Below are 21,315 nucleotides of genomic sequence, written 5' to 3' on the forward strand. Positions count from 1 at the left end.
TCACCCAAAATAAAAGTGGCTTTTAGCATTGGATTCTATGCTGATGTATTTTCCACCTTTACTTGGAGATAGTAAAAAACTAAAGCTATTTATGTAGATTAGTGACATTCCATATCCTAGGTAGGCAGGTGGGATAAGTCAAAGGAGAGGCCACTTACTGTCCAGGTTCATTGGTAGTTGAGCCCCAAATTTGATACTGAAAGAGCACTGTGTTGTGTTCACTTCTTTTATTTTTATTGTTTACTAGTTCCAGAGGTTCTTGAAAAAGACCTCCATTCCAGGGATTTTATTTAACTAACTAGAGGCCCAGTGCATGAAAATTCATGCACTGGAGGGGGGTCCCTCAGCTCGGCCTGCCCCCCTCGCCATCCGGGAGCCCTCAGGGGAGGGAAGCAACCCAGTGATCAAGGGAAGGTGATGCCCCATCACACCTCTGCTGCTGCCACTTCCGGCAGCGCAAGCCTTGGCTGGCCCTGGTTACCTGATCCTCGGGCGGCCCTGGGTGGCTGGGCAGTTGCCATCCAAGACTTGCCTGTGCCTCGGGCCAGCCCTAGGTGGCTGGGAGCTGAGGGGACTGGGGGTCTCCGGAGGCAGGCACATGGAGTGGCTGGGCTCAACTGGGAGTGGGCCCAGCCTTGCCGCATGTCTGCCACTCCGGCGGGGTTGAGGGGACTGGGCGCCGCCTTCTTTGAGGGCATGGGAGTCAATTAGCATATTCCCTCATTGGCTGTGGGCGCCACCATCTTTGTGATGATGTGAGGGTCAATTTGCATATTCACTCTTTATTAGCTAGGATTAGAGGCCTGGTGCATGAATTTTTGCACCAGTAGGGTGTTGGGGTCCAGCCCCAGTAGGTCCAGGGGTCCCCAAAGGTGTGGATGGAGTCGGCGAAGAAGGAATGACATGGAGACAGCGTTCAGTTGATCAGCAGCTTAGCCAGGATCTCTAGCCAGGATCTCCAGCCAAGTTCTGTCTTTTATTGTCTTGTTACATCTGTATTTATACCAGTTGATTTTAATCCTATCAATTTCTATTTCAAAGGTTAGGGCGTTTCTTATCTCCATTCCAGTGAGTAAAGATTATGTAGCTTAAGCGTGATTGTAGTTAAAGTGATTAACTACCTGCCTGGCACTTAGTTAAGGGGTTTTATTCCCTCCCTAACTTCATGGAAAAATCCCTACCTGGGGAAACAACCTTTCTCAGAGAGGTGACCTTGGTTAAAACACATGGTGCTAAGAAGGGGAGAAAACATATTAAGAACAGTATGCCATATACGCCAGGTCCCTTGAAACATATGCTGTGCTGATGTTTCTTCCCTGCAGCAACTGTGTCAAGCAGCAAGGATGGACCGGCTTCTGGCAGTGGGGTCCCTCAGCCTGGCCTGTGCCCTTTCACAACCCAGGACCCTTCGGGGATGTCAGACTGCTGGTTTCATGCCCAAGGGATGTAGTGCACAAAGCCGCAGGCAGCCAGGGAGGAGCCCAAGCCCCAGCCAGGCGCTACACCACTCCTGCTCATCCTGCCCCACTGCACCTGTCGCTATAGCCTCTTGGTAGTGCTGCCATGGAGGCAGGAGAGGCTAGCGCCACCACAGCTGTGCTTGCCAGCTGTGAGACTGGCTGTCGGTTAGCTGAGCAGTGCTCCTGTTGTGGGAGTGCACTGACCACCAGGGGGCAGCTCCTGCATTGAGCATCTGCCCCCTGGTGGTCAGTGTGTGTCATAGCGACCAGTCAAACTGGTCACTTAGGGTTTTATATATGTTCACTGGAGGCACGGTGCACAAAATTCATGCACGGGGGTGGGGGTGGAGGCGGGGTGTCCCTCAGCCCGGCCTGCACCCTCTCCAATCTGGGACATCCCTCTCACAATCCAGGACTGCTAACTCCTGACCGCTTGCCTGCCTGCCTACCTAATTGCCCCTAACCGCTTCTGACTGCAGCCTGATCACCTCCTAACTGCGCTCCCCTGCTGGCCCAACGGCCCCCAACTTCCCTCCCCTGCCGGCCCAATGGCTCCCAACTGCCCTCCCCTGCTGGCCCAATTGCCTCCAACTGCCCTCCCTTGCAGGCCTGGTTGCCCCCAATGCCCTCCCCTGCCGTCCTGATCTCCCACAACTGCCCTCCCCTGGTGGCCATCTTGTGACAACATGAGGGCATTGCGTGAGGGTGCAAGGACCATCTAGGCTTTTATTAGTATAGATGTTTTGACAAATTTCAAACTAGTTGAAGAAAGTGGAGATTTTTCAATGCAACCAACTGTGTTATCAACTGCAAATGTTTTTGGCTTCAGAAATCTGAATTTTTTCAAAAAATGTACCATGAAGTGTAAAATTTGACAGAATAAGTAAATGTATATTTACTGTATTCATTTTTTTAAGGGATTGCAAGTGTCTGAAGTTTAAAAATCCAGGTCTATTCAAGTTTACTACAACCTAATATAAATCCTACCTAAATGCTTTCTGTCACCTAGTATTAGCAAAGTAACTAGACCAAAGTAAATGGTTGGTGAATACTTATTGAATTAATTAATTTACTTCTAATAATTTATAGAACCAATGTTTTATTTTTATGTTTTTGGAAAGTATTTGTAGGTTCTGCTTCTAGTAATAGAAAAGTAATCATATCAGACTCACAAATAATGATTATAAATTCAGAACAAAACATAAAAAAACTAACAGTGACCATAAGCAGACAACAGAAGGAGGTTGATCCTTGAAAGAGGGGATTGCACTACCTGAGATTTGTGATTATGTTTTTATTTTTTTTTGTCTGAAGGTATTTCTAAGTCAACTGGTAATACCAGAGAGTAGCTAGAACTCAGGTAGAAAGCTATAGTGAAATTGGTTTGAGAATAGGACAGAGTTCAGGGCTTCTAGAGGGACTGGAACATGAGGAGGAACATCACAGAAAGAAGTGAACCACAGGAGGGGGAACCCCAAAATCTGCATATAAATTCTGACAAGTCCCTGGCTGACCCTATACTATGAATATACAGAGACTCGTAGGAACCTGGCAGAAACAACTAGCTAAAAAACCTGAAAGAACTAAGCAGAGTTTTCAGTCACGGCCTACCATAGGTGAGACAGTTTGAGTCCTGCCCAAAAACAATTTCAGAGAAAGATAGACTCTAGACTCTCTACACCATACAATCCACAGTGTCCAATGTACAGTGAAAAGTTACGGAAATGAGAAAAACAGTAAAATGATTCACAGTTAAGAGAAGAAATGAGACAATGTGGTCCATAGTCAAGAGAAAAAATAGTTGATATAAACTGACTCCAAAATGACCCAGATATTGAATTAGCAGACAAGGACTTTAAAGTAGCTATTACAAATATATTTAGATACTTGAAATACTTTCAGAGACATTATAATTGAAAGGCTTTATCAGCAGCAGATCTTTCAGTACAAGAAACACTAAAAGAAGTTCTTTGGGCAAAAGGGACGTGATTAACAGAAGGAAACTCACTTAAGCAAACTCTGGGCATAATGAATGACCAGATGGGGAGAAACAAGCAAAATCTAACAAGTCATTACTGTTTCGCATATCAGCAAATATGAATTAATAAAATGTTGATTGGAAACCAACTTCGACTGAGGAAATATGTCAACAGTCCAGAACATGAGAGGGGATGCTGGCCTGGCTAATTGCAGACGAACTATACATGCACCCTTTGGGGGCTGTGGAGTGTGTAAAGTTTATGTTTGTTTGTTCCCCCAACGTCCCGCAGGGTTCAGGGTTCAGGATCTGGAAGAGGGGCCGCACGCAAGTGAAAGAGACAAGACAAGAAATAATAATTTGGAGAGAAACTAAGATGGCGGCATAGGGAAACACTGAAATTGCTGCCTCCTACAACAACTTCAAAACAGAATAAACAGACAAAACGGACATCATCCAGAACTACAGGAAGGCTGGCAGAGTGGACATTCTACAACTAGAAGGAAGGAGAAAAGCACATTGAGGGTCAGGAGCTGTGGAAGTAAAGTGCAAAGGTACCGAGGCTTGTGCACGCAGAAAGGAGCTAGTACCTGAGGATGCGGCTGTCTTTTTGAATCGGGAGGGAGTCACAAGCTCCCGACTGCTCTGAACTCCGGTTCCGGGAAGTCTCTGGGGACCCAGGACTCATATGGGGAGAAACTGGACTGTCTGGCAGCGGGCAGAACTCGAAACTCGAGGGCGGCTTTCCCTCAGAGGTCCTTGCAGCAATTGGATTGTCGGGACACTGAGACTCGCAGGGCCCCTTAGGGCAGGGCTGAGAATCCGCCATAGTTCCTTGCTCCGCCCTTTGATTCCCTGAGGCCCTGCCCCACCCAGGCTGCGGCAGAGGCTTTTGCATATGAATGCCCTGGCCCTTTGCAACCTGAAAATTACCTAACAAATTGCAGCTGGGCCACAGACCCAGAACTTCCAAGAGAAGGCCCAAGGCCCCACAGCAGCTTGCATTGCTTCACAGCTGGGCCTCATCAGGGCACCTCCAAACTCCAAAAAAAGGAAGGGGAATCTGCAGTTCTCTTCATAGCTCCTACTGGGTAACCTCCAAGAGCCAGTGTACCCAGTGGTCAGAGGGGGACCATCCGGATTACAACTCCTCAGATCCATAAGGGACACACCCAGGGGGCAGACTCAGTGAGCACCAAAGCCCTACTGAAGCAAGTCTTGCCCCAGAAGGGTGTCTTCAGCACTGAAGTTCTCCCACTGCAGACACAGCCGATTCTCACTGCCAATTGGCCTGGAGGTCAATTCCTCCCAGTGATCCTACAATAATCAAGGCTTAACTACAAGACTGTGCACAAAGCCCACAAGGGGGTGCACCAAGAGTGTCCACCTCAGGTAACTGGGGAGGCTGAGCCACTGGGCCCTACAGGACACCTAGTACACAAAACCACTCTACCAACACAGGGAAGCATAAAAAATGTGGAGACAAAGAAACAGGTCACAAATGACAGAAATGGAGGAAAAAAAACGACTGGATATAGAGTTCAAAACCACATTTATAAGGTTTTTCAAGAATTTTATGGAAACCGCAGATAAATTTAGTGAGGCCCTCAAGAAATCTAGTGAGACCCTCGAGGATATGAAAAAGGACCAACTAGAAATTAAGCATACAGTAACTGAAATAAAGAATAATATGCAGAGATCCAACAGCAGACAAGAGGATCCCAAGAATCAAGTCAAAGATTTGAAATACAAAGAAACAAAAAATACCCAACCGAAAAAGAAAAAAGAAAAAAGATTCCAAAAATACAAAGATAGTGTAAGGAGCCTCTGGGACAACTTCAAGCGAACCAACATCAGAATTATAGGGATACCAGAAGAAGAGAGAGGGCAAGATATTGAAAACCTATTTGAAGAAATAATGACAGAAAACTTCCCCTACCTGGTGAAAGAAATAGACTTACAGGTCCAGGAAGCGCAGAGAACCCCAAACAAAAGGAACCCAAAGAGGACCACACCAAGATACATCATAATTAAAATGTCAAGAGCAAAAGACAAAGAGAGAATCTTAAAAGCAGCAAGAGAAAGAAAGTCAGTTACCTACAAGGGAGTACCCATACGACTGTCAGCTGATTTCTCAACAGCAACCATGCAGGCCAGAAGAGAGTGGCAAGAAATATTCAAAGTGATGAATAGCAAGAACCTACAACCAAGATTACTTTATCCAGCAAAGCTATCATTCAGAATAGAAGGTCAGATAAAGAGCTTCACAGATAAGAAAAAGCTAAAGGAGTTCATTACCACCAAACCAGCATTATATGAAATGCTGAAAGGTATTCTTTAAGAAGAGGAAGAAGAAAAAGGAACTCTTACCATTTGCCACAGCATGGATGGAACTGGAGAGCGGATAAATACCACATGATCTCACTCATTTGTAGAATATAATGAACAACATAACCTGATGAACAAGGACTGATCCAGAGACGGAGAGGCATTGATTGGACTGTCGGGCCTTGGAGGGAAGGTAGGGGAGGGTGGGGGTAAGGGGGAAAGATCAACCAAAGGACTTATATGCAAGCATATAGGCCTAACGAATGGACATGGACAACGGGGGGGGTGAGGGCATGAGCGGGGGGGGGGGGGGGGGGAGGGTAAGGACACATATGTAATATCTTAATAAAAAATATATTTAAAAAGAAAAAAAAAAAGAAATAATAATTTGGAAACATTGGGGGGCCAGGCAGGCAAGTCCAACTCATGGGGAAGGACTTCCCCTGGTGCTCAGGCCTCACCAACCTTTTATTGGTTTGAGATACACCCATATCCCTTAGGCAGGCAATTTCCAGTAACAGGCAGACTAGCCCATCAGCAAGGATTTATATAATAATAAATGGGGAAGTTGCTTCAGCTACCATTGTCTGGAGTAACAGTGGGTGCACAGCCCTGACCTTTGCCAGGGCTTCAAGGGTCACCAGCCTTCTGGTTCCTTATCCACACCTCTCTGCAAGTGAAGACAATAGGTGGCTTCCTACAGTGGAGACTTTTATCAGCAAATCTTTTGGGGAAAGGAATTGCTCCTTTTCTTGCTTAAGACTTTGCTCATCAGAGTTAGCTTTCTCTTTTCATCTTCAAGACCTGTGATGTTTTCTGAAGAGGAGTGGAGGCTGAGCTTCAGAAACGCCAGTCCAAGGACAGATATTCACTTATCTACCATTTATAAATGAATACAGGTGTTTGGAAACTTAATTACTCAAACATTTGCTTATTTAGTTGCAGTCTAATTTACTTAAGGTGCTAGATGCTTTTGGCTACTTCTTAGGTGCCTTACTTAATGGCTTCTGGCCCATTGCTATGGTGAAATAGAATTTATAATAATTCTTACGTATGCTAACTTAATACTTGTAAAATATACCCTTTCTTTGTTTATTAAAAAAAAAAAAGGACCCTGGCAAATCTAATATGCTTTAAAAGGATTATAAAATTTTTAGAAATGCTAGTCCTTAATTAAAGCTGTGGAGAAATTTGAGCTGAATGTATTAACCAACATATGACAAATGTAGACACTTAAATTGTTCTGCTAGCTGACAGTTTTGACTGAAGCTTGACGTTTCCTTTTTCAATTTAGTTTAAACAATTCCGAATGGAGGGAAGTCATTTCATGATCCAAATAATCTTTTACTTGTCATTTTTGGCCAATCCAAAGGATATAGTTCATCTTTCTCCTAAGAAGTGAACATAAAATTTGAGGTAACAATTTAGTTGATAGAACACAGAATTTGAAACTTAAGTTCCAGCCTGTTTTGATTTGTGCTGTATCTGTGTGAATTTGAGCTTGTCATTAATCTTACTAGGTCTCAATTTGTTCATCTGTTAAATAGGAATAAGACTGCCTTTACCCCAGGGGTGGTCAGATTCTAAATGACAAACCAGCTGAGCACCCTGGAAGGCAATGTCAAGACCTTTGGTGGGTGGTGGTGGTGTTTAATATTCTTTCACTGTGGTAACCAATTTATATTTTTAAGAGTTCTAAAGAGCAAAGTCAAACATAAATGGAGTCCCTAATCCCTCCAGGCCACTTAAGCTTTCTCTGCAGTCCCAGGAAAAGCAGCTAGCTAAGGAGAACTTAAAAAGTACATGAATCAAGTCATCTAAACATAATTATCACTCACTTCAACTACATTTTGAAAACCTTCATTGATACTATCTCCATTTTTCAGGTGGAAATATGGGCACAGAGAAATTACGGGAGAGGCTCAATGTTGAAAACCAGAATTACTTTATCTCTTGAGATCCTTTCCATTCTATTTCTTTCTCTCGCAAACGGAATGATTAGGAGGTTCAAGCATTGTTTCCAGTTGAGAATAATGTCAACATTATTGCTAGGAAATAATATAGCATGCCTTATTCAAGTCCCTTTGAGATAAAAGTCAAGCAAATGGCAGCAAGTAAGTTTTCCTTACAATATTTTGAAAGTATAACTGCCAAACACTCAAATATAGAGGACTCTTTTTTCCCCCTTTGTATTCATTTGATTACCCATAATTTATAAAGTACACTTTGTCCCAGGCATGTCTGGGCGTGCAAAGACTGTAGCCAGTTCACAAAAGCCACTTAACATATTTGGTTGTCATTTAAATTATGACTTTGAAAACGAAGAAGACAGGCCCTTTTACAGTGATAGGCTGGTTTACAGAAATTGCCTAGCAAACTAAATTTAAAATCAGTTCATATAGGAAATGTTATTTTTTCATTTCCATTCTGCCATAATACTCTCTGATGTTTTTTAAAATATCCACAGTAATTAATAAGCATGACATGAAGGTTTCAGTCCCTCTTCTCCTGTGCATCCATTTTGTAAGTTACAGAAACTACAGCCACCAGGTCTTTCTATTGATGATTGGATGAAATCTAGTGTTTCCTCCAAAACACTTATCCTGGCAAATTACAAATCAGGGAAAGAAAGCCAAGAGACAGCCTTAGGAGCACATACAGGTCTTGGGGTGTGTTCATTCACTTCATCTAGTACCTCTTTTTGCCACAATTTCAGTTTAGTGACTCAAGAATATGCAAGTTAAAAATAAAATAAAAAGGATCCTGCAGTTCAGAGGCCATCAGTGTGGCTCAGTGAACCTGAAGTGAGTAGGTGTGTCCCGAGGGCCTGTATTGGGGGAGCTAACAGCAGGGCTGTGGCCAGAGAAAGATCTGTTTACATCCCAGCTCCTTTTCTTACCAGCGGGCTTTGTGCCCTCTTATGAAAAGTGGAGATAATAACTCCCACTTCAAAGAACTATTTTCAGGGTTAAATGAAATTCACCACATTAACTGGTTAACCTGGTGCCTGATAGAATATGTATTCCATAGAGTTGTTATTGTTGTATACTCTCTTTGAGCCAGTCTATCTAATTTATGCTAAAATTAAGAGAAGTATTACTAAGATGAATCAAGAAAAAAGGCCATTCTTGGGAGTGAAATATTTGTATAATTTTAAAAATATGAAGTTTCTTACTTCCGATAACATACAGTACCATGCATGAAGTATGGCAAACCTGTTTTAATGAACAAATAAGAACCACTTAGAACTATCATAGCAGGATATAATGGAAAGGGGTGTTAGGCAAATCAGCTTGATTTCAATTCTAGCTCTGTCCTTGAGCAAATTTATTTATCTTTGATCTTTGGCTTCCTTGTTTGTTAAATTAACACTTGGGAGGAGTGTAGCGAGGGTGACATATTAAAAGTATAAATATATATATTTTTTTAGGATATTAGAATAAAACTGTATACATGTCTGTCTATCATCTATCTGTAGAAAGCACAAAATAATCTATATCGAGTAGTGATTATTCTAATATTATAATAATTTTTTACTGTAAATAAGATTTTTTAAAAATTTAGGTGCTAAAAATTAGTCTGATATAACTCTTTTCCCATAAATGGCTTGGGGTAACCTCTGAAAATGGTTTGCTATCCACTTGACCCAGAAAACCCCACAAAATCATGCAAATTAAGAAGTTCAGATCTTTGTGTTCACTTTAAGAATATTCGTGAAACTGCCCAGGCCATTAAGGGTATGCATATCTGAAAAGCCACCAAGTATCTGAAGGATGTCACTTTACAGAAGCAATGTATGCCATTCGTCCTTACAATGGTGGAGTTGGTGGGTGTAACCAGGCCAAACAGTGGGGCTGGACGCAGGGTCGGTGACCCAAAAAGAGTGCTGAGTTTTTGCTGCCCATGCTTAACAATGCAGAGAGTAATGCTGAACTTAAGGGTGTAGACGTGGGTGTCCTGGTCATTGAGCACATCCAGGTGAACAGAGCTCCCAAGATGCAGAGCAGAACCCACAGAGCTCATGGGTAATGAACCCACACATAGGCTCTCCCTGCCACATGGGAAGGATTCTTACTGAAAAAGAGAAGATTGTTCCTAAGCCAGAAGAAGAGGCTGCACAGAATGAAAGTATATCCCAGAAGAAACTGAAAGAACAAAAACTTATAGCCCCAAAACTATATAGCATAAAATAATCGTATATAATAAAAGGTAACATGCAAATAGACTGAATGGCAGAACTGAACAATCAATCAAAGCGTAATATGCTAATGATATGCTAAGGCTGCTCAACCACTCGCTATGACGTGCACTGACCACAGGGGGCAGACAGTCAACTCATCAACCACCATGGGGCAGATGCTCCCACCAGTAGGTTAGCTTGCTGCTGGGGTCTGGCTGATCAGGACTAAGCAAGATGGACCAGACATGCCCCGGAACCCTCCTGCAGTCCCTCCTTTGCCCGATCATGCATTGGTGGGGTCCCTCAGCCTGGCCTGCACCCTCTCACAATCCAGGACCCCTCGGGGGATATCGGAGAGTCAGTTTCAGTCCGATGTCATAGGCCACTCCCCTTGGGAGGGTGCCAGACGCAGGGCTCATGGCTGGTGAGCGCTGCTGCAGCAGAGCGAGCCTCTCCCGATTGGGGCTGACTGGGTGCGAGCCTGCGGTAGGAACAGTGGGGCTGGGATGAGTGGGAGTGGCAGGTAGGAGCTGCAGGCGGCGTTGGACTGCCGGTTTCAGCCTGATCCCTGCAGGCCACGCAGAGGGACCCCACCCATGCACGAATTCGCAGCCATCTTGTGAGGGTGTGAGAGTCAATTTGCATATCACCTCTTTATTATATAGGATATGTTTCAAGCGCCCTTACTAATGGATAAAACAGTATTCCTCTGATAAAAATTTTAAAAATAGTCTGATATAAGAAACCATTCTCTTTGAAATTATTTGCACTATTGTTACCTAAACCTTTTGTCACCTATATAATCAAACTTTAACCTCAAGTGGGTTGTGATTGTGATTGTGAGTGGCTTCTGGAGTGTGTGGCAAAGTTCTATTCCTTGACCTGGTTAGTAATTACAAGGTTAATTAATTTCTTATTAAACTATGTATTTGTTTTGTGTAGGTTTTGTTGTCTGTGTTTTATTACACAATAAAATATTTTAAAGTAAAAACATTTACTCAACTCAGTTACTGCATGAACTACTACAAAGTGAAATCATAGAGGACTGATTTAGAGAGGTTTCATTAGGTTTTTAATAAAATAGAAGCAACATACAAATATTTTTGGGGGGAGTCCTTCCGCCAAGGCACCAAATTACATATCTGAGTTTTCCATTCTCATCTGAAAAAATTTAGATGCCAACTATAAATATAAAGTATAATTAATGTCATCTTAGACAGTAACAGTTTACATGGCAATATATATGATCAATGTTGTTAATTAAAAAAGATGAATCAAATTGTAATGAGTCACATTACATTAATTCAGTCACAGTAAGCATGGCAGTGCCCACTTAAAGAATAAAAAGAGCCTGGCTGGCATGGCTCAGCAGTTGAGCATCAACTATGAACCAGGAGGTCAGGGTTCAATTCCTGGTCAGGGAACATGCCCAGATTATAGACTTGATCCTCAGTAGGGGGAGTGCAGGAGGCAGCCAATCAATGATTCTCTCTCATCATTAATGTTTCTATCTCTCTCTCCTTTTCCCTTCCTCTCTGAAATAAAAATATTTTTTGGGGGGGAAAAAAGAAGAATAAAAAGAGATCAGTAGATGACAAGTTAAATCTGAGTCCACTTTTGTGTGGCTATTAAAAGAATAAAAAGATGCCTGAGCTATAATAAATATTTATTGAACAAGTTACTATTAGGCAACGTTGCTTATAAAGAAGAGAAACCTACTCAAGCTTTCTCTAGATAAAGGAACATAGAGGTACCTTATGACATCCATGAGGGCTCAATGCAGAAAACCTGTCAAGAATGAAGGAAAAACCAATCTCTCTCCCCTTGCTCCCAAAGGTTCTTGTTCTCTTCTCTCTGCAGTCCATTCCCACTCCTTGAAGATCAATATATGTGACCCTCAATGGCTGCCGTATGCTTCCGAAACTCTTGGGGCCATCATCTGATGCTAAAGGATTCATTCTGCCTGAGACCCAACTCCAAATAACTATGGGCAGAAGAGACCATGGGAGCAGAAGGTTCTTTGCTAAGGCACTGTAGGGGTAAGAGGAAATGACTTACTGAAATTCAACATAGACAAGGACATGGCCACTGAAATGGTAGAATAATTTATTCATTCTACCACCACCGAACTACCATGAGTCAGACTGTGCTGGGGATTCAAGGATAAATAATGACCAGAGATCAGACTTCAGAAAACATGACAGAACATCTAAAGGAATTCTTTAAAGGGGATAAAATAAAATAAGTATGAAGTCTTTCAGGATCCTAGAAGAGGTGATGACTAATTTCACAGAGGAGATTATAGTAGAGCAATCTTGAAGCATGAGTATTAAACCTCCCAAAGCACAGTCAAGCAAAAGATGTGTTAATATACATACAGCAAAGCTGGGAATTTCTCTTCAATAAAGGACACTATGGATATAGTCTTAGGTCCAAGAGAAGATTTTTGCAATATCTAATACTGAGAAGGAGCTAATACAAACCAGTAAGGAACAATGATGGGTGCTCCAATAGAAGATGGGCAAACATTGTGAACAAGCAATTAGCAGAGGAAAAAACAAAAAGCATCACACCTCATTCATTCATTCATCATTTTACACCAATTAGACTAGCAAAATGAGCAAGCTGGATAGCACTAAGTGTGGGCAGGGGCTGAGGGCTATCGGCTCTGGGATAGGAGCAGTATTAACCAGTGCATGCATCCCGCAGAGCACTCCAGCAGTGCCTATCAAAGTCTGCATGAACACTGCATCCAGTGCAGGAGGAGGGGACAAAGTGGAGAGGCCAGCTTTTAAGGGTTTTCTATGTCATAAGTTTTGATTCTAAAGACAATGGAGAACCAAGAGAACGTTCTAAGCAGACCAGTGGCATGGCCAGAACAAAACTGATGGCAGTGTGGAGTTAAAAACCGAGTGAAGAGGAAATGGAAGCTTTGAAAATGAGTTCAGGGTTTCAGGGCATGTATATGTGAAATGGCATACAAAACAGTATGCAGACACAAGCTACTACTAGGTAAGGGTGGCAGAGTATATTTAATAAAGATCAGAAGTGAATCTGGAATGAAGCATATCTTATTTAATAGTCACAGCTTTCTTTTCTCCCTTGCAGCAGTTTGTTCATGATTTTTTTTGTATTGTACAAAATATTGTTTAGAATTCTAGAGTCTAAATATTAAAAGTGTTTCTTTAAAAAAGATACATAGACTATGTAGTCTGGTTCATTTTGAATAAAGGATTAACTGATGATTAAAAAAAAAGATACATGGAGATTTAAGAATAAAGTTATTATGCCTTGATCCTGTTTGGAAGATGGAATTTTAGCAGCTTTTGGTGGTTCCAGACAGTTCCTTTTTACATGGCTATTATAAAAATTTAGAGCCTAGTTCAGGGGTGGGCAAACTTTTTGACTCGAGGGCCACAATGGGTTCTTAAACTGGACCGGAGGGCCGGAACAAAAGCATGGATGGAGTGTTTGTGTGAACTAATATAAATTCAAAGTAAACATCATTACATAAAAGGGTATGGTCTTTTTTTTTTTAGTTTTATTCATTTCAAACGGGCCGGATCCGGCCTGCGGGCCGTAGTTTGCCCACGGCTGGCCTAGTTATACATAAGTTGTTCTGTATAGAATGTAACTACAGTGAGTTTATTGGACTATGGATGATTTTTCAAAATATCCTATATAATAAAAGGCTAATATGCAAATAGACCAAACGGCGGAACAACCGAACAACCAGTCGCTATGATGTGTGCTGACCACCAGGGGGTGTGCACGAAACATGGCAGGCATCAGCCATGGCGGGATAGTGGAGCAGGTGAGCAGGGGCGCCAGACCAAGGTGGGGTGCCAGTTGCTGTCTTTGGGGCAAGCCTCTGGTGGTTACTGAAAATTCTTTGCTCCCATGCGCTGAGGTCCCGCCCAGCACTTACACCTGTGGCTGGTGCCAGCCCTATTGCTTGGCGCCTGTCAGCAGGTGCAAGTGGTGGCTGCCGGCCCCGATTGTCCCTCAGGGCTTCTCCACCTCCCCCTGCTCCTGAGGGGCAATCGGGCCAGCAGCCGCCGCTAGCACCCACTGACAGGGCTGGCCCCGCTTGCACCCGGTGCTGGCTCCGGCCCCAATCGCTCCGTGCCATCAGTGGGTGCGAGCAGGGCCAGCACCACCAGCGTGTGGGAGCGGGGCTGCTGGCAGACAGGGAGGGGACCAGGGGCTGCGGCGGGAGCGGCCAGGCGGGGGCACAGAGGATGGGCCGAGACCCACCCCTGTGCCCACAGCAGCCTCGCGGCCCACAGTTCCTTTCAAGGTGCATGAATTTGTGCACTGGACCCCTAGTGTTTTATATTTTCTATGGTTTCTATAATGAAATTGTGCCCCCACAATCTACCATTTTTCCAACTATATTCTAATTTTCATTTGGATGAATTTAGGATTTATTTTAGGCCTGGGTACAATTAGATTATAAACCTTTAAGCTGAACCTAGTTTCTCTTGTGAAATTAATTGGTTGGTCCAGCTAGTAGATGACATCATTGGTGCCTCAGCCAGAGGGCAACCCAGCTGTTCCTCAGCCCTGCGGAGTGTGGGCATGTCCAGCCTGGCTATCATAGATTCTGTGCAGGGACGTAACCTACAGAGATCCTGTGGTCTTAGAAGCATGAAACTCACCAGTCCAACAAAGAAGACAGCCAATAAGTGCTTGTTAGCTTCTCTTCCATATGTGCAGAGAGTTAATTTCCTCTACTTTTCGAAACTGTTCGTTTTGGCTTCTGTAACCTGAATGTTAATTAGCATCCCTTTCTCTTTCCTGTACATCTACCCATCTCAGGATGGCGCCAGTGCTGAGAATACACAAAGTCCTTTTTCTTACTTGCTTCTAGTTGTTTAGCTTTGCTTTCTCCCTCTGTCTCTGTTTTTTTCTCAGCCCCAGTCTGTTGTGTTTCCTTTGGTGTCCCATGTCCTAGGCTCAATGGCTTGTTTTTCATTCATCTCTGAGAAGGCTGTATTGAGACCTAGACACAAGCTAGACTAATGAACTCTCTGGGTACAATGTCTGTGTGGTCCTTTCTAAAGAGCTTCACAGAAATTTAATTGGGAGGACTTGTGCTCATTAGGCAGTGATGTACGCTAAAGCTGAAGAACCAATGTAAACATTATGTTCCTTGCTAGAATGCTAAAAAAAAAAAATGCTTAAGATGCAGGCTAGCTCTTTATTGTACTGAAAATATCATCCAACTATTAGAAATGGCATGCAGCTGTGCCAGGGATCATGCTATGTGGCCACGTTGTGTCAGGCCTAATTTCCTTGCTGGTCTTAAACACCTTTAAAGAATTGCTTCACACTTTTTGGCCATAATGGTATGACTTACTATGTTAAGGTAATAAATGGTATACATAATTAACTGCACTGTACTTAATGCAATAGGTGACCTCCTGAAACTAGCATGAAAATTAATTTATGAATAGAAAATTTTTTTTTAAATTACTAAGCTCTGTGAGTAACTTTTACTGTTAATGGCTTAAAATTTCAAGGAATCCTCTTATAATAAGGAGGCAGCATTATAAAGTGGAAAAATAATGAAATTTGGAGGAATAAGCACTAGATTTCAGTTCTGATTCTGCCGGGGTGAAATGTGTTTCATCAAACCGCTCTTGCCAAGGTTTTCATCTGCCGAACAGGAATTATTTCACAATGTTATTGCACTTTGCAAATTATAAAGGGCTCTACAGGTGTGAGCTGTTGCTATGATTACCTGCAGAGCCTTTTATATACATGGTCTCATGGGAGTCTCCTGAAACCTGTGGTTGAGACACAGCTGATCTTATTGTACTTTTCTCTATAGATGGAGAAACTAAGCATCAGAAGAGTCTTCTGATTGATCTGAGGTAACATCACCAAAGCCGGCAGAGGCAAAACTAAACTCCAAATGATCTGACTCCTAGATTGGTAGATTTTCTACTATACTACACTACCCCAGACTCTGGGAGTGGGGAGGGGAGAGGGAGAAAAAGAGGAGATGAATACTTATCCTATATAATAAAAGGTTAATATGCAAATTGTCCTCTCGGGAGTTCGACTGACCTGGAGTTCGACCGCTCGCTATGACTTGAGCTGACCACCAGGGGGCGGTGTGAAACAAAGGAAGGCCCTGGCCGGCAGCTGGCAGCTGGGGAAGGAAGGCCCTAATCGTCCCTGGTCATCGGCCAGGCCTAGGGACCCTACCCATGTACGAATTTCATGCACCGGGCCTCTAGTACATAATTTGCTTTTCTCCACTACAGTGGAAAGTGGAAAGGAATGGGAAAGTCTTGGGTGAAATTTTAATAAGCTGTGTGAACTTGGATGTAATACTTAACCTCACTGAGTCTTCATTTATAAAATAAAGATGATAATATCTAATTTGGGGGTGGCTAGTATTAAATAAGATGATGTGTGTGCTATCCAGGGTACATAAAAAGCATTCATTAAAGAAGATATTAGTATCAAATGCAGGCCCACATGTGGAAGGAAAGAAACCAAATACACCTAACCTGGCTTTGGGGAAGTCAATAGTTCACCAACTCTGAACCCTTAAGGGGCCATTTTGGGGACCAGGAGGATTGAAATATTCTCATCTTCCGTGAATTTCCTCCACTCCAGTCGCTCTAGCCATTAAAGCTGCCTGCAGTTCAGAATATCCTTTCCATTTCTTCCTGAGGTTTTCAGTCTCAGATGGCAGACTAAGTACATACACTTACAAACTCTGCATGAAAATGCTAATAAAAAATTTTAAAATTCAACCATAAAGAGAATAGGAGGGGATGTCATCAACAAACCAGGGAGTTCAACAAATCTCTGTAAAACGAAAACCGTATGGGAGGGGGCTGACTGATGAAGCAGACCCTAGGAAGCCTGGATTACTGAGTGGGACTGGACTCCAGGCATTGACGGAGGTGAGGCTGAACACGGGGATTTAGTAAAGATCTATACATTAAAGCAATCCTCCCTCCACAGTTCTCTCCCACTTCCTATGCAGGGTGTCCTGTAGCCAGGAGTTTAGCCCCCTCAAGCAAAGAAAAACCATCTTTTCTAAAGAAATCAAAAAAATCTCTCTGGGGAGAACTATAGTCACTAGCGTGGGATTGGTGACTCAAGTGAAACTTCCTCTTTTGGGATGGCCTCCTCCCATCCTGTCTGCCCGGTCCAAAGCAAAGCGTGTCCTGGTGACAACTCCCACCACTGTACCCACCGTTCCCAGTCGGTCGTTCAGCTTCCTCATTTTTCCCCAAATATAAACAGGCACCCAAAAATCATCGGGCATTTGAGTCAAATCTATAAAATGGAAGAGGAAGAAGAAGGGAACAATGACAAGAAATGCTCTTAAAAGAGATTCATGAAACACTTTAAATAATGAAATAGAAGGTAACACATTAAATAATAGAATTAGTGCCACCACGGAGATATGAATAGATCCATGAAACAAGAATGAGTATCTGTGGAAAAGAAACAAAATTAGAAAGAGCTCTTGGAAATAAAAAAGAAAGAAAAAATATTGTTTAGATGACAAATTCCACAGAAAGATAAGATAAAATCAAATAAATTTATCAGAAAGTAAGTCAAAATGAGCAACTTACAGAAAACTTGAGAGAGAGAGAGAGAGAGAGAGAGAGAGAGAGAGAGAGAGAGAGGCTTAATATCAGAGATCCAACATATCACTAATAAGAACTTCAAAAACAGAACAAAGAAAATGGAAGAGATGAGTTTATAAAAGAAATAATAATAACATACTTTCCAAAAGTTGTAGAGAAAGAGACTGCAGGATGTCCAGAAAGATAGTGCAAAAAAGAGCCACACCTAGAAATTTCACTGTGAAATTTGAGAATCCAAGATTAAAATATTCTAAATCCCTCTAGAGAGCAAAACAGGAAGGAAGACGTCTATGAGACACTCCTTCAGCCAGAATGATGGTAGCATAAAGGCATTTTCAGACAGGCCAGCCCAAAGAAAGCTTACTCCTACCCAGCCCTCCACTTGGAACATGTGGGAAGGTTCTCTGGTAAAATGAGGAGTAGGATGTAGGATGCTGTGGATGTGAGCCAGGGGAGAGAAGAAGGATGACAGCGCATGGGGACAGCTGTGTAGCAGCCCCAGGAAACAACCAGGTCCAGATAGGAGCATGGCGCTCTGGGAAAGAGGTCCCTGGAAGAAAATGGTATGACCACTTATTTAGACCAAATGGAATGACTGTGCACTCAGGAAAAACAAGTGAATTTGTGATAAAGGCATTGGTTCCAAGAAGGTAACCAGAAACCCCAGGAAAAACAAAAAGCTGTATCAGAAAACCACAGTCTAAATATTTAAAAACCTGGAGTTTCAGAAAGAAAAATTGAAGTTTTCAAGCAATGGAGAACATGAATAAGAACAGGGAAGACGGTAGGAATATGGTCAAAAAGACATATTATGCTAACACTATGTTCCTTCTTACAACAACAAAAGAGTAATGAGAAACTCCAGGGAGAAAAAAATAGTATGTGAAAGACACGAGGCAAACTGAAATGGAGGGGTGCCTGAACTTCATATTAGAACCATTCATGTTTGAGTGGCAAGGTGCTTAGGAGAAAGCATCATACTCACAGACACTATTTGGCTATTCAGTGAACACTTTTTATAGTCATAATAATATAAATTCTATCAATTATTCTTCCTATTTAGAATCAACCTATAGACAACTAGCAGAAAAATTGCTTTTGGTCGCCAAGCAGGCTATGAATGTAAGCAACTTGGATGTTTTAAAACTAGAGGCCCGATGCATGAAATTCGTGCCAGGGCTCGGCCCCAGCAGCCATGGCCGCTGCCTCGGCCCTCACAGCCCCGGCTTCGTCTGGGCGGTCATTCTGCTGTTTGGCCATCTGGTCTAATTAGCATATTATGCTTTTATTATTATAGATAAAGTTTCGGCAGATAAAGGTTGAGAGGAGAGAGAGAGCTGAGCTGCTAACATAATACAAAATGAGGACTGGGATCATGTTTAAAGTGAGAAACAGAAAGCCCACGAATTTGAGTATTTTGTATACTATCTATAATAATAATTAGACCAGATGTCCTTCCGGAGGAAGCCGCGGTGGGTGGGGGCTGAGGCAGAGGCCCCACAGCCGCCGCCGCCATGGTGGGGGCCGAGCCCCTTGCACGAATTTTGTGCATCAGCCCTCTAGTTTAGAAATACGAGAAATAGAAAGGTGTGAAGAAATAACTAGGAAAGTTGAACATGGTTTCCTCTAGGAAGATTAGGAATTAGTGTCCTTACAAAAAGAGGAAGACACAGGAGAGGAAGAGATGAGTGGACATAACCAGGAAGAGAGCCCTCACCGACAACTCAACCATGCTGCCGCTGGTACCCTGATCTCAGACTTCCAACCTCCCGAACCCTGAGAAATAAATGCTTGTTGTTAAAACCACTCAATCTATGGTAATTTGCTATAGCAGGTTCAACTGCTATAGCAAATTACTGTAAAAAAGACCTTTCTTCTTTTCTAATATAAGTATTTAGTGCTATGAATTTTCCCTAAGCTGCTTTAGGTATATTCTACAAATTTTGTTATGTTGACTTTTAATTTTTATTCAGTTCAAAAAAATTTTCTAATTACCTTTTAGACTCCTTATTTGACCCATAGGTTATGTAGGTGCTTAATATTTTGAGATTTTTCGGGTATCATTCTATTAGTGACTTTTATTTTCTTTGGTAAGGTCAAGGAATATATTTAATATGATTTCAATTTTTAAAGTTTTGTTACAATTTGTTTCATAGCTCAGAATATGGCATATATTAATGAGCTGATAGCTTTTCTTGTTTAAGAAAGAGCAGGTTATTACTTGCCGGCAAAAGCATTACTGTTAACTGACTGAAAGCAAGAAGCAAGATAATGGAAGTAGCTCCAAACAAATTATAGCACATCTGGTTAACTGCTTCTCTCTGCTTCGAAGTATTCCATCCTGTATATCTACCACATTTTTCTTACCCATCCCCTCTGTAATGAACACCTAGGTTATTTCCAAGTCCCCACTATCTCAACCAATACTGCATGAATGTCCTCATATATGCCCTATTATGTAACAGTGTGAGAATTGCTTTTTTAGAGGGGAACAGCTGGATACAGGCTGAGAGAATAGTACCTGATTTGACTAAATATCACCAGATGGCTCTTTGGATCCCACACAATTGCACCCCACTGCCACATCCACATCTCCTTTGGCTCTCAGCATCACCAGCTTTCTACACTTCATGCCAATCTAGCAAGTATAAAGGGATATTCTTGTTTTGTCTAATTTCTATCGCTACCACTGAGATTGTGCTGATTGTTTACTAGCCTTTTGGGCTTCCTCTTCCTGAATTGCCTGTTTTGTTGATGTTGCTGTTGTTTGGGTTTGCACTTACCCTTTTCTTTTTTTTCAATTGAAGTTCCTGTCTTTTTTTTTTTTTTTTTCCTTTCCCTGTATAAGTTACAGGTATTAGACCATGTTTGGTTTAAGATACCATGATTATCCTTTCCCCATCTGATTTCACTGTTATTTTTTTCCCATGGTCTCTCATTTCCCGTGCGGTTAGAAAATTCAATTTGCCTCCACCAGAGCCAGTGCCAGGTAACTGCCCAATATTCGCATGAGTAGAAACTCTGTCTAGCACAGACACTGTCTGACAGACCACAGATGGGAGAGATGCCTGATGCTCTGCCCCACCTGGCTTCACTATGATAACGACTATGAGGTTCCCTCACTCCTGCTCCCCCTCAACAACTATAGAACCAAAGATAATCTGGACACCCAGGGAGGTAATGAGGGAGGAGAACCAATACTGCATGAACCAATACTGCAACTCTCACAAGAGCGTGTGGGAGTTGGGTGGCGAAGGGGCCGAGAGCCCACAGGAGAGTTCTGAGGTGGGACAGTGGGCACAAACACTCCAGTAGGCTTTCCAATACAAAAGGCTCTGGGGAAGGTAGAACTTGGCACAAAGAGTAGGTTTATGAGTAAAAGATGCTTAAGAAAATATGGAGTTGGGGCTCCTGAGGATTTCCCTACCCCAGGAAGGAAGACTATAGGCCCCTGAAATTAAGGCTTAAACCAAACTCAAAGCCTTGAGTAAAATGTACCAGCAAAGTGACAGACTCCAGACCAAGGTGGCTTGGCTGGAAACAACAACAGCAACAAAGCCAAACATTTGAAACTGCGAGATCCCGTCTAATAATTATGTCACATTGCGATAACTAAATTCTATACTTTGCTCCCACCTCTACTGCTAAGGGTTAAGCCCTAAGAGCTGGAGTCTGGGGATTGCAATGGGAAATGTATGGTAGGAACCTGAACTGTTAGGAAACCCAAGCTTCTAGGTCTTGCTGGGG

General features: G+C 42.6%; 1 pseudogene; it reads left to right on the plus strand.

Moving 5' to 3' along the window:
* Positions 1-8,144: 8,144 nt before the first annotated feature.
* LOC118651244 lies at positions 8,145-10,003 on the plus strand (annotated as a pseudogene).
* Positions 10,004-21,315: the final 11,312 nt, after the last annotated feature.

This window comes from Myotis myotis, unplaced genomic scaffold (assembly GCF_014108235.1).
Source record: "Myotis myotis isolate mMyoMyo1 unplaced genomic scaffold, mMyoMyo1.p scaffold_m19_p_3, whole genome shotgun sequence".
NCBI lineage: Eukaryota > Metazoa > Chordata > Mammalia > Chiroptera > Vespertilionidae > Myotis > Myotis myotis.